Source organism: Erpetoichthys calabaricus, chromosome 5, assembly GCF_900747795.2.
Source record: "Erpetoichthys calabaricus chromosome 5, fErpCal1.3, whole genome shotgun sequence".
Taxonomy (NCBI): Eukaryota; Metazoa; Chordata; class Cladistia; order Polypteriformes; family Polypteridae; genus Erpetoichthys; species Erpetoichthys calabaricus.
In genome coordinates, this window is record NC_041398.2 from 102,094,146 (window position 1) to 102,106,595 (window position 12,450).

The following is a 12,450-nucleotide window of genomic DNA, read 5'->3' on the forward strand; positions in this document are numbered from 1 at the left end:
GATATGATTCTGTTTTCTACTGTGAAATTAGCTTAATTGACTCCCCATTCTGGAAAATAAATAATTAAAAAATACCTCTATATCACATATATCTTGAAAAGATACATTCAGATATTTTAGGAATTAAAAATAAATCACAACCAACATTTTTCTATGTCTGTATAGACGAAATAAACTGGCATAAATGTTTAGTATGTCCATTGCTTGCTTTACATTAGGTGTAAATTTCTCATTTTGGAGTATCGGTGGCCCTTACATCAATTTGTCTCTCATTAGTGTAGTAGAGTCTGAAGCAAAAATATGGTATTAATTGTTATTGTGAGTCCTCCCTTGAAAGACCACTGCAGTTTGACTATCGGACAAAGACTGAAGTGGAAGATGCAATTATCTACCTGCTCCACAAGGCTTATTCCCATCTGGACAAACCTGGCAGCACTGTGAGGATTATGTTTTTTGATTTCTCCAGTGACTTCAATGCAATCCAACCATCCCTGTTAAGGGGTGAACTCAGAGATATGCAGGTGGATGAGCCTGTGGAGAGTCAAGGACTGTGTCTCTGATACGGATGTGAGCAACACTGGAGTACCACAGTGGCTTTTCCATATGTCTATGTGTCCTTTCCTCTTCACTCTGTACACCTCAGACTATAAATTTAACACAAGTTCATGTTACTTGTACAAATTCTCAGATGACTCTGTAGCTACGGGGTTTATTGATAAAAGGAATGAGACAGAGTATAGGAGTAGGTGCAGAACTTTGTTTCTTAGAGCAAACATAACATAAACTTACCATCCGCATGACCAAGTAACTTATTATTGGCTTTTGCGTCAAACAGCCTCAATGCCTGGTCACTATTCAGGGTGTGGATGTGGATGTTGTGGAGGTACATTGCTGCAAGTACTTGGGGGTCCACATCAATGACAGGTTGGACTGATACCATAACACAGAGAAACTACAGAAGGAAGGGCAAAGCAGATTCTTTTTTTCTTAGGAGACTTTGTTCCTGTAATGTATGAAGTGACATCCTTCACAACAATTCTGTGATGTACAATGTAATTTTCTGTGCCGTGATGGAGAGTAGTCATAGTGGAGGAGAGAATGAAATTGAGTGCCATTATGAACAATGCTGCACACCCCCTCTCTGATACAATAACATTGAGTACAGTAATCCCTCCTCCATCGCGGAGGTTGCGTTCCAGAGCCACCCGCGAAATAAGAAAATCCGCGAAGTAGAAACCATATGTTTATATGGTTATTTTTATATTGTCATGCTTGGGTCACAGATTTGCGCAGAAACACAGGAGGTTGTAGAGAGACAGGAACGTTATTCAAACACTGCAAACAAACATTTGTCTCTTTTTCAAAAGTTTAAACTGTGCTCCATGACAAGACAGAGATGACAGTTCTGTCTCACAATTAAAAGAATGCAAACATATCTTCCTCTTCAAAGGAGTGCGCGTCAGGAGCAGATGTCAGAGAGATAGAGAAAAGCAAACAAATCAATAGGGCTGTTTGGCTTTTAAGTATGCGAAGCACCGCGGCACAAAGCTGTTGAAGGCGGCAGCTCACACCCCCTCCGTCAGGAGCAGAGAGAGAGAGAGAGAGAGAGAGAGAGAGAGAGAGAGAGAGAGAGAGAGAGAGAGAGAGACAGACAGAGAAAAACAAACAAGCAAAAATCAATACGTGCCCTTCGAGCTTTTAAGTATGTGAAGCACCGTGCAGCATGTCGCTTCAGGAAGCAGCTGCACAGAAGGTAGCAACGTGAAGATAATCTTTCAGCATTTTTAGACGAGCATCCGTATCGTCTAGGTGTGCGAACAGCCCCCCTGCTCAATCCCCCTACGTCAGGATCAGAGAAAGTCAGCGCAAGAGAGAGAGAGAGAGAAAAATAAGTTGGGTAGCTTCTCAGCCATCTGCCAATAGCGTCCCTTGTATGAAATCAACTGGGCAAACCAACTGAGGAAGCATGTACTAGAAATTAAAAGACCCATTGTCCACAGAAATCCGCGAACCAGCAAAAAATCCGTGATATATATTTAAATATGCTTACATATAAAATCTGCGATGGAGTGAAGCCGCGAAAGGCGAAGCGCGATATAGCGAGGGATTACTGTACTTTCAGGCAACGAATCATTCAGCAGAAGCGTGTCAAGTAACATTATATACGTCTTGCATCACTTTGATCGCCTCTATTATCATTAGCCAAGTCAGAATTTTTCTTCTTTTATTGTAATTTTTATGTACATTTTTGTGGGGTTGCTGCTACTGTTGTTACCTCCATCCATCCATCCTCTTCCGCTTATCCGAGGTCGGGTCACAGGGGCAGCAGCTTGAGCAGAGATGCCCAGACTTCCCTCTCTCTGGCCACTTCTTCTAGCTCTTCCGGGGGAATCCCAAAGCGTTCCCAGGCCAGCCAGGAGACATAGTCCCTCCAGCATGTCCTGGGTCTTCCCTGGGGCCTCCTCCCGGTTGGACGTGCCCGGAACACCTCACCAGGGAGGTGTCCAGGAGGCATCCTGATCAGATGCCCGAGCCACCTCATCTGACTCCTCTCGATGCGGAGGAGCAGCGGCTCTACTCTGAGCCCCTCCCGGATGACTGAGCTTCTCACCCTATCTTTAAGTGAGAGCCCAGACACCCTGTGGAGGAAACTCATTTCAGCCGCTTGTATTCGCGATCTCATTCTTTCGGTCACTACCCATAGCTCATGACCATAGGTGAGGGAAGGAACATAGATCGACTGGTAAATTGAGAGCTTTGCCTTACGGCTCAGCTCCTTTTTCACCACGACAGACCGATGCAGAGCCCGCATCACTGCAGATGCCACACCGATCCGCCTGTCGATCTCATGCTCCATTCTTCCCTCACTCGTGAACAAGACCCCGAGATACTTGAACTCCTCCACTTGAGGCAGGATCTCTCTCCCAACCCTGTGAGGGCACTCCACCCTTTTCCGGCTGAGGACCATGGTCTCGGATTTGGAGGTGCTGATTCCTATCCCAGCCGCTTCACACTCAGCTGCGAACCGACCCAGAGTTCTGTTGTTACCTACTTGAAAAAATCTTGAGTTTCTGTAAAATGCTAAATTTCAAACTGTCTGAAATAAAAGCAAAAAAATATACACAATTGTCAATGGAAGTTTGCAACAAAAGTATTGTAATGAATCTAATGCACAAAGGGAGACATAGACTGCACTGCATAATACTCTTGAAGTACTGAAAGAAAGAATTTTAGTTTTAGGTAAAACGAGCAGATAAAATAGATAGAACATGTCCTTTTAATACTGCAGATCTCACTCAATAAGACAGATGATTATTGGAAGCATTTATTTTTTAGGGAAGGGAAAAAGAATCCAACAAGCCACACATCTTCAGTCTGTGGCAACAAGGCACCCATCCTCCCAACTCCACTAATGGATCACCACGCCAGCTCATCATGAGCTTCCCTACATCTCATCTTTAAAGTACTTAATTTTTTTGGGAGGCTGTCTGTAGCTATTGAGCCTAGTTTTATTTAAAAGACCATCATCAAATAAAAATGACACAAGTTGTCAGTATGAGGAACATCACTAAGTAGGGGCCATCAATAAAGAAGGAGCAGTAATATAGCACAATTGCATATTGTTTACTTACAGTGTAAGCATTTGAGTGCACATTATCAAGACCACAATAGTTTTGTAGTATGCTCTGTTTTGTACTCCATATGGCTCAGGTTCGACTACCATTTCAGGTCTTCAAAATTTTCAATGGTGTCATTAAAGTTGATTCAGCAAAATGTTTTGATTGAACAGTTAAGCATGTATTCATGGTAAAAATTAAGCAGAAGTGTATTTAAGAAGTCAGGCAGGACTTTTTCATGTAAAGCGTTGCTGGAATCAGGCATAAACTACCAAGTCATGTAGTTTAAGTGAAAACCTTAACAATGTTTAAAAAGTATAAAGAGATATCGGGATAACATAGTGTCACACACGTGCGAGTAGGAGGCAGCTAAACAGCTTGAGTAATTGTAATTCTACGCCAGACCAGGGGGTGGCGGGGTGCGCTGACTGTCTCTCTCAGTTCCTTGCAGACCATTCTCGGGAAATCCCGCCGAGTTCCGGCACCTCTGAAGACATCACTTCCAGGCATGCTGCCTGTGAAGACATCACTTCCGATCACGGTGCCTGCGAAGATGTCACTTCCGGTTCTGGCATCGATGATGTCACTTCCTCCACCAGCCTTTAAAGTCGCAATCTTACATCCACTTATTCAGTTCTGTTTTGGACTCAGTCTTGTACACAACTCTCTACAATTTCAACCTTTTGCTGCCAGGGCATATTATATGGGTGGCTGTCCCAAACCTTTCTGATGTCTGTTGGTCGTTTTTCTGATAATAGTTATTAGCTAAACCAAGAAGCTTAATGTACTGAATGTTCTCTTCTTATTTGTCAAACTTCTTATGATCATACGTTAAATCAATAGCTTTTGATTACTTCTTATATGGTTGAGAAAAATATTTTTATTTCAGCCGTCCACAATGAGATGGCAACAATCACTTACATAATAGACTTTATAGATATATTCTACGATGTAGGAACTGACATTTATTTTATTTAAACAAATACTTTCCTCACCAGCATTTAGCACTAATATTCCAATATACAGTAATTGTAGAGAATTTTAGTGTCAGATCAAGTTTATGGCTGCCTTACTCAGGGTATGCAATTCTCTGGGTTTAGATAGTCAAAAATGTCTTTTTATCATTATTGTCAAAATTTCATGTTAGAAGGTTTTTTTTAGGTATTTGGCATATTGCTGTCTTAAAGGATTTAATTTGATCAGTCAACACCACTGTCTGTTGGCATGTTCTCCTTGTATCACCATGTTGTTCTCTGTGTATTCTGAATAGCCTTCAAACATCCCAAAGATGTGTGTGTCATGCTAATCATTACTTAAAATGACATGGCGTGAGCCATAAGATGGACAGGCGCCTTGTCTGGTGTTTTTAGTTCCTGCTTTTCACTTGATGCGGCTGGTATTTGCACATCTCAATTGGATTTAGTAGGTTGAGAAAATAAGCAGATGGATGGATTGAAATCCTCACTGAGTCACAAAAACCAGTGTTGACAAAAGAAATGCACACAAAAGGTTGTGTGCTTGTTTTGTTTATTTTTATTATTTGCTGTTACAGATAGTATTAAAAGAAAATTGTGAAGATATTAATGGAACACATTAATCAATAAAAACAATTGACTTTCTAGGTTGTTTTCTCCATTAATTTGTAAAGCTTTGGGAGCTGCTTTCCTGTTTCTATTGATTCTCTGAAACAGCCATTGCACTGCAGGGGAGCTCCCACTCTTTCTTTAACACAATGCTGCATTTATTTGCGCAATGGAGTCTCCTGGAGCTTAAAGAAACTATGCATCTGAAACAGCTGTAGGTCAGAATTAAGGACAGAGAAAGAGAAAGGCAGGTCTGTGGATCACAGTGGATTACAGGAGTTCCATATACTCATCTGCAAACTGAGGGTCATAGACACAGATTGCTTTTCTTTTGCTAGACAAATAACACATCTGACAGTGCCAGACAATAGGCAAAAGAAAAGACAATTAGCACCAAGCCCCTGGAGGAAATGTTCTTCCGTCTGATGACGCCAAATCCCGAGCCAAACAATGTTATCTGACAGTGGTTGTGATTTTAATAGGCTTCTCTGTGTGCTTTCCAACATCAATTTACTTTTTTAAAAATCTGTTTATTTTCTAATTTGTTGTTTTCATAATTTTACTAGTATACTGACCAATCACACCCCATAAGTACAAAATGCATATAAAAGTGACATTTTGAAACTAAAAAATCATTAGAAATGACCTTATAAAAAGTATGCTAACAAAAGCATTAGGCTGAATGACACAAATGCCATGTGTGTTTGACTATTTATTTATAGATAAATCTATTCATCTATCCATTTTTCATTCCAGGGTTCTAGTGCAACTAGAGATTATTCTGGCAGCAATGGGAACAGGGCAGGGACCAACTCTGGATACCTGTTTATTGCAGAGCACATTCATAAAAATACACATACCAGACCACTTTAGAATTGGTAATTAACTTATTAGAATGTTACTGGTATGTGGATGGAAAAACACATACAAAGGCAGAACATACAAACTCCACACAGAAAGTGATCAGTCATGATTTGAAACAATAACTCAGGAGCTATGAGGCAACTCACAGGTTCTCTGCATCCCTAGGATCATATTGATAGGTATCTGCAAACGTTTTCTATAGCCTACTAAAACCAGAGTGGGATACTAAGTCAAGGAAGAGTGGAATAAATTGTTTCAAAATCATTTGCATGTAAAATTGTACCAGACTATTATATTATATAATATTATAAATATTGATTGCACTTGTAAGGTGCAGGAGTTGCTAACAATGCAATTCTCTGCTGAACCCTCCACCTGTGTCCTTGACCCAGTACCAACAGGCTTTTTTTAACACTAGAATTACCGATTCAGTTTTATTCTCTCAGCGACATTCATGTGGTACAACGAACTTGCCTCTCCCTCTCTGAGTTGATGGCATTTATATCCATTCTTTTCACAACAGCAGCGATGACCACAGTGGGTGCTATGCCTGACGCCTGCTCAGAACTATTTGTACCGGCAATTAAAGATGTGATGTCCCGTGACCACTATCAGTGCACTGCCAGGGGGTGCTGCAGATGGGACTCCTGAGCCCTTATGGGCAGTGTATTTGCCACACCTGGAAGTGCAGCCGGAACTCGTCGATCAACCACCTGGAGCACTTCAGGGTAGACTATAAAAGGGCCCAGCAACCACCACTCAATGGCCAGAGTCGGAAGGAGGAGGACGAAGCTTGGAGGAGGAGTGGTGGTGGAAGAAGAAGAAAGTGTGTGGTGTGTTTTGGTGGTGCTTTATTTACACTTGGGACTGTGTTGTGCCTGTGGGGATTATGGGAAAGACATGCCCCGCAGGTGAAGAAAAATAAAAGTGTATTTATTTTAACGTGCCTCCGTGTCCATCTGTGTTGGGTCAGGCCTGTATAGCGCCTTTTGTTACAATATATACACACGTATATATATATATATATATATATATATATATATATATATATATATATATATATATATATATATATAGTGGAATGAGCCCTGGACACGGACAGGCAGACATCGTTTTGTCACCCAACACACGTTTGTTGTACAACTATTATTTTCAGTTCAAGATGCACAACCCAGTGCCGCAGCACCAATCACCCTTAGTCCAGGTCCTCTACACGAATGCCTTTCTCTCTTCAGGCCGCCTCCTTGCCTCTCCCAGACCTCGTCCTTCTCCTCACCCGACTCCAGCCTTGAATGAAGGGAGGCGGCCTCTTTTATAAGCACCCGGATGTGCTCCAGGTGTTTCCCGGTGATCTTCTACCGACATGCCCCAGTGTGTCGGAAGTGCCGGCTGCATCCCCGGAAGCACTCTGGGTGTCCCTGCTCCTCTTCCCCCAAGCATTTCCGGGTGTGGCGGAAGTGCTGAGTTCCAGGGCTCTCCAGGCATTGGGGCGCCCCCTGGGGGTGACCACGGGCCCCTACAGGGTTGAGCTTCAAAGCTCTGTACCCGTGGTCCTCCGGTTTCTCTTGGGTGTCCCGGCTGGGTACCACCCCCAGCCACATGCCACAATATACACACATATACACTCGTACATACACGTACATAAACCTCTGCGATTTTTCCAGTTGATTCTGGGGTTCGTCAGGGGTGTGTTCTTGCTCCTACTCTGTTAATGCTTGTATGGACTGGGTGTTGGCCAAGGTCGTAGGGTCCAGTGGCTGTGGGGCATCTGTTGGTGAAGAAAGATTCACGGATCTTGACTTTGCTGACGATGCTGTGATCTTCGTGGAGTCAATGGAGGCTCTGATCGGGGCTCACGAGAGACTGAGTGAGGAGTCTGAGTGTCTGGGCTTGCGAGTGTCCTGGATAAAAACCAAGATCCAGGCCTTTAATGACCTCTTGGGCACAGCCGTCAGCAGTGTGTCTGTTTGTGGAGAGAGTGTCAACCTTGTTGAGAGGTTTACTTACCTTGGTAGTGACATTCATGTCTCTGGTGACTCTTCCTATGAAGTCAGTAGATGGATTAGGAGAGCATGGGGGGGGGGGGGTCATGAGGTCACTGGAAAGGGGTGTGGGGCGCTCCCGATATCTATGCAAAAGGACAAAGGTCCAAGTCTTTAGAGTTCTGGTGCTTCCTGTCTTGCTATATGGTTGCAAGACATGGAGACTATCCAGTGACCTGAGACGAAGACTGGACTCCTTTGGTATTGTGTCTCTCTGGAAAATCCTTGGGTACCGTTGGTTTGACTTTGTGTCAAATGAGCGGTTGCTCAAGGAGTCCCAAATGAGGCACATTACCTGCATTGTGAGGGAGTGTCAGTTACGGCACTACGGCCATGTAAGATCCTCATTGTTTGGGACCCGAATGGCTGGACCAGGCCAAGGGGTCGCCCACGTAACACCAAGCTGCTGCAGATAGAGGGTCATTTCCGGAGAGTGGGACTGGACCGTGTCTGCCTGGGGGATTGCAAACCGGGATCCCGAGTTGTTTCGTCGTGCAGTGGGTGTGGCATTGTACCAGTGCATGCTCCCCAACTTGACTTGACTTGTACATATATACAGTATATGCAGTATATATACACACAAACACACTCACAAGCACGCACAGGTATATATATATATATATATATATATATATATATATATATATATATATATATATATATATATATATATATATATATATATATATATATATATATATATATATATATATATTCATAGCATTCGTAGTCACAATCTGATTGTATGGGTGGTTACCTACCAGGTAATGCTTTTGGTTGGTCAGCAAGTGTGCTAACATCCGCCATGGTGCCGTCTTTCAGTTGCGAGAAGCAGATCATAGAATGGTTGAAATAGTTTTTACTGTCAAATAATGCAAAGAATTAGGGCGAAACACGTGTCGCGTAATCTTTGCATTATTTGACAGTAAAAACTATTTTAACCATATATATATATATATATATACATACATATATACAAGCACACATACATATATATGTGGTGGGTTGGCACCCTGCCCAGGATTGGTTCCTGCCTTGTGCCCTGTGTTGGCTGGGATTGGCTCCAGCAGACCCCCGTGACCCTGTGTTCGGATTCAGCGGGTTGGGAAATGGATGGATGGACATACATATATATATATATAGACACACGCACACATATATCTATATATAAAATCCAATGTCCGTCTGTCTGTCTGTTTGTCTGAGTGTATGTCCGCTTTTCACAAGAGAACTACTTAACGGATTTAGATTGGGTTTTTTCTATAATTTGCTTGAACATTCTGGTTAATTTTGCGACTTCTCTCATTGCACTAAGAATCAAAGTTCTCTTGTAGGAGCAATGTATTCGCACTAATCCGAGACAGAGACTGCAGGTCGAGATGTCAAGAGTGGGGAGCCGGGCAGGGCTGTCTATACAGTAATCCCTCACCTATCGCGGGGGTTACGTTCCAGAGCCCCCCGCGATAGGTGAAAATCCGCGAAGTAGCGACCTATATTTATTTTATTATTTATACATATTTTAAGGCTTTATAAACCCTTCCCACACTCATAAACCTTTCTCACTCTCTTGTTAACCTTTTCCACGCTCTTATACAGTGGTGTGAAAAACTATTTGCCCCCTTCCTGATTTCTTATTCTTTTGCATGTTTGTCACACAAAATGTTTCTGATCATCAAACACATTTAACCATTAGTCAAATATAACACAAGTAAACACAAAATGCAGTTTTTAAATGATGGTGTTTATTATTTAGGGAGAAAAAAAATCCAAACCTACATGGCCCTGTGTGAAAAAGTAATTGCCCCCTTGTTAAAAAATAACCTAACTGTGGTGTATCACACCTGAGTTCAATTTCCGTAGCCACCCCCAGGCCTGATTACTGCCACACCTGTTTCAATCAAGAAATCACTTAAATAGGAGCTGCCTGACACAGAGAAGTAGACCAAAAGCACCTCAAAAGCTAGACATCATGCCAAGATCCAAAGAAATTCAGGAACAAATGAGAACAGAAGTAATTGAGATCTATCAGTCTGGTAAAGGTTATAAAGCCATTTCTAAAGCTTTGGGACTCCAGCGAACCACAGTGAGAGCCATTATCCACAAATGGCAAAAACATGGAACAGTGGTGAACCTTCCCAGGAGTGGCCGGCCGACCAAAATTACCCCAAGAGCGCAGAGACGACTCATCCGAGAGGTCACAAAAGACCCCAGGGCAACGTCTAAAGAACTGCAGGCCTCAATTGCCTCAATTAAGGTCAGTGTTCACGACTCCACCATAAGAAAGAGACTGGGCAAAAACGGCCTGCATGGCAGATTTCCAAGACGCAAACCACTGTTAAGCAAAAAGAACATTAGGGCTCGTCTCAATTTTGCTAAGAAACATCTCAATGATTGCCAAGACTTTTGGGAAAATACCTTGTGGACTGATGAGTCAAAAGTTGAACTTTTTGGAAGGCAAATGTCCCGTTACATCTGGCGTAAAAGGAACACAGCATTTCAGAAAAAGAACATCATACCAACAGTAAAATATGGTGGTGGTAGTGTGATGGTCTGGGGTTGTTTTGCTGCTTCAGGACCTGGAAGGCTTGCTGTGATAGATGGAACCATGAATTCTACTGTCTACCAAAAAATCCTGAAGGAGAATGTCCGGCCATCTGTTCGTCAACTCAAGCTGAAGCGATCTTGGGTGCTGCAACAGGACAATGACCCAAAACACACCAGCAAATCCACCTCTGAATGGCTGAAGAAAAACAAAATGAAGACTTTGGAGTGGCCTAGTCAAAGTCCTGACCTGAATCCAATTGAGAGGCTATGGCATGACCTTAAAAAGGCGGTTCATACTAGAAAACCCTCAAATAAAGCTGAATTACAACAATTTTGCAAAGATGAGTGGGCCAAAATTCCTCCAGAGCGCTGTAAAAGACTCATTGCAAGTTATCGCAAACGCTTGATTGCAGTTATTGCTGCTAAGGGTGGCCCAACCAGTTATTAGGTTCAGGGGGCAATTACTTTTTCACACAGGGCCATGTAGGTTTGGATTTTTTTTTCTCCCTAAATAATAAAAACCACCATTTACAAACTGCATTTTGTGTTTACTTGTGTTATATTTGACTAATGGTTAAATGTGTTTGATGATCAGAAACATTTTGTGTGACAAACATGCAAAAGAATAAGAAATCAGGAAGGGGGCAAATAGTTTTTCACACCACTGTAAACACTTCCTATGCTCTTAAACACTTTCTACATTCTTAAACACCTCAGACCAACACTGCACACTGCACGCAGCGATCAGACGTCAATGTGTCTGCACTCGCTTTGTGAAGGGGGCAGCTGAACTCACGCTGAGCAGAAATGGACTTTGTGCTGCTTCTGCCAAAATGCCTGCTTGTCGCTCTGCGCGAGGAGTGTGTGTGTGTGGGTGTGTGAGAGCTGAACGCACCTTCGCTCAAACCCCCCCTCCCCGGAAGCGCAGTAGGCTCCTGCCACTTCGCATTGTCAAGGGGGTGGGGAGCTGAATGAACGCTAAGGAGAAGTGGACTTTGTGCTGGCTTTGTGCTGGTTGTCGCTCTGCATGTCAATAATTTAAAAGCCTGTACTGTACATCACCAATTTTCCTGTCTCACTGTCTTATCTTGCGTGAAGTTAAAATGTTTTATAATAGTGAGATGTTACTCATATCCTTAGCCCGACATCCACATATCATATGTGTTAACAAAGTGTGTTTTATAAGTTTACATGTGTTTAAAGCATGTGGGATGTGTATTTTAAGGCTTAAACTAAAAAAATGTTTATTTATATGGTCTTTCTATATCGCGGATTTTCTCCTGTTGCTGATGGGTCTGGAACATAACTTCCGCGATAGGCGGGCAATCACTTGTATTTAAAAACCCGCGAAGTCATGAATCCGCGAAAAGTGAACCGCGAAGTAGCGAGGGATTACTGTATATATATATTGCCAATATATATGTATATATATATATATATATTTGCAGCTGGAGATCCACGAAGGGAGAAAAAACGAATCACATATCATAAAATAGTTTTATTATTCCTGAGCTTTCAACCCCTATCAGGGGTCTTCATCAGAGGATAATGCTTAGACTTACAAGAATCAAAGGCAATATATAGCAACACATTCAGTGGGGGTGGGGGGTGGGGGTGGGGGTTGGGGAGGAGGTGACATAAGTCAGTATGATCAAGGGGGGGGGGGGGGGGGGGTTTAATTATTGTGTATATGTCCTTCTTAAGTTGGCATATGCTGGATTTATGTCCAAGTGTCTGTTGATGGCGTTTTCATCTGATAGCCAAGACTCGGCCAACTCTCTGGCACTTTTAGTACTGGCC

General features: G+C 42.6%; 2 protein-coding genes across 3 annotated transcripts in view; both read right to left on the reverse strand.

Moving 5' to 3' along the window:
- LOC114651841 (janus kinase and microtubule-interacting protein 1-like) overlaps positions 1-7,719 on the reverse strand; it is a 558,596-nt gene extending 550,877 nt beyond the window's left edge. The window contains exon 1 of the mRNA XM_051928216.1: positions 7,712-7,719. The gene's annotated coding sequence lies outside the window, so the exon portion shown is untranslated. The remainder of the gene's footprint in view (positions 1-7,711) is intronic.
- Positions 1-12,450, reverse strand: part of LOC114651844 (serine/threonine-protein phosphatase 2A 55 kDa regulatory subunit B gamma isoform) — a 265,474-nt gene that overhangs the window by 46,810 nt on the left and 206,214 nt on the right. The window lies entirely within an intron of this gene.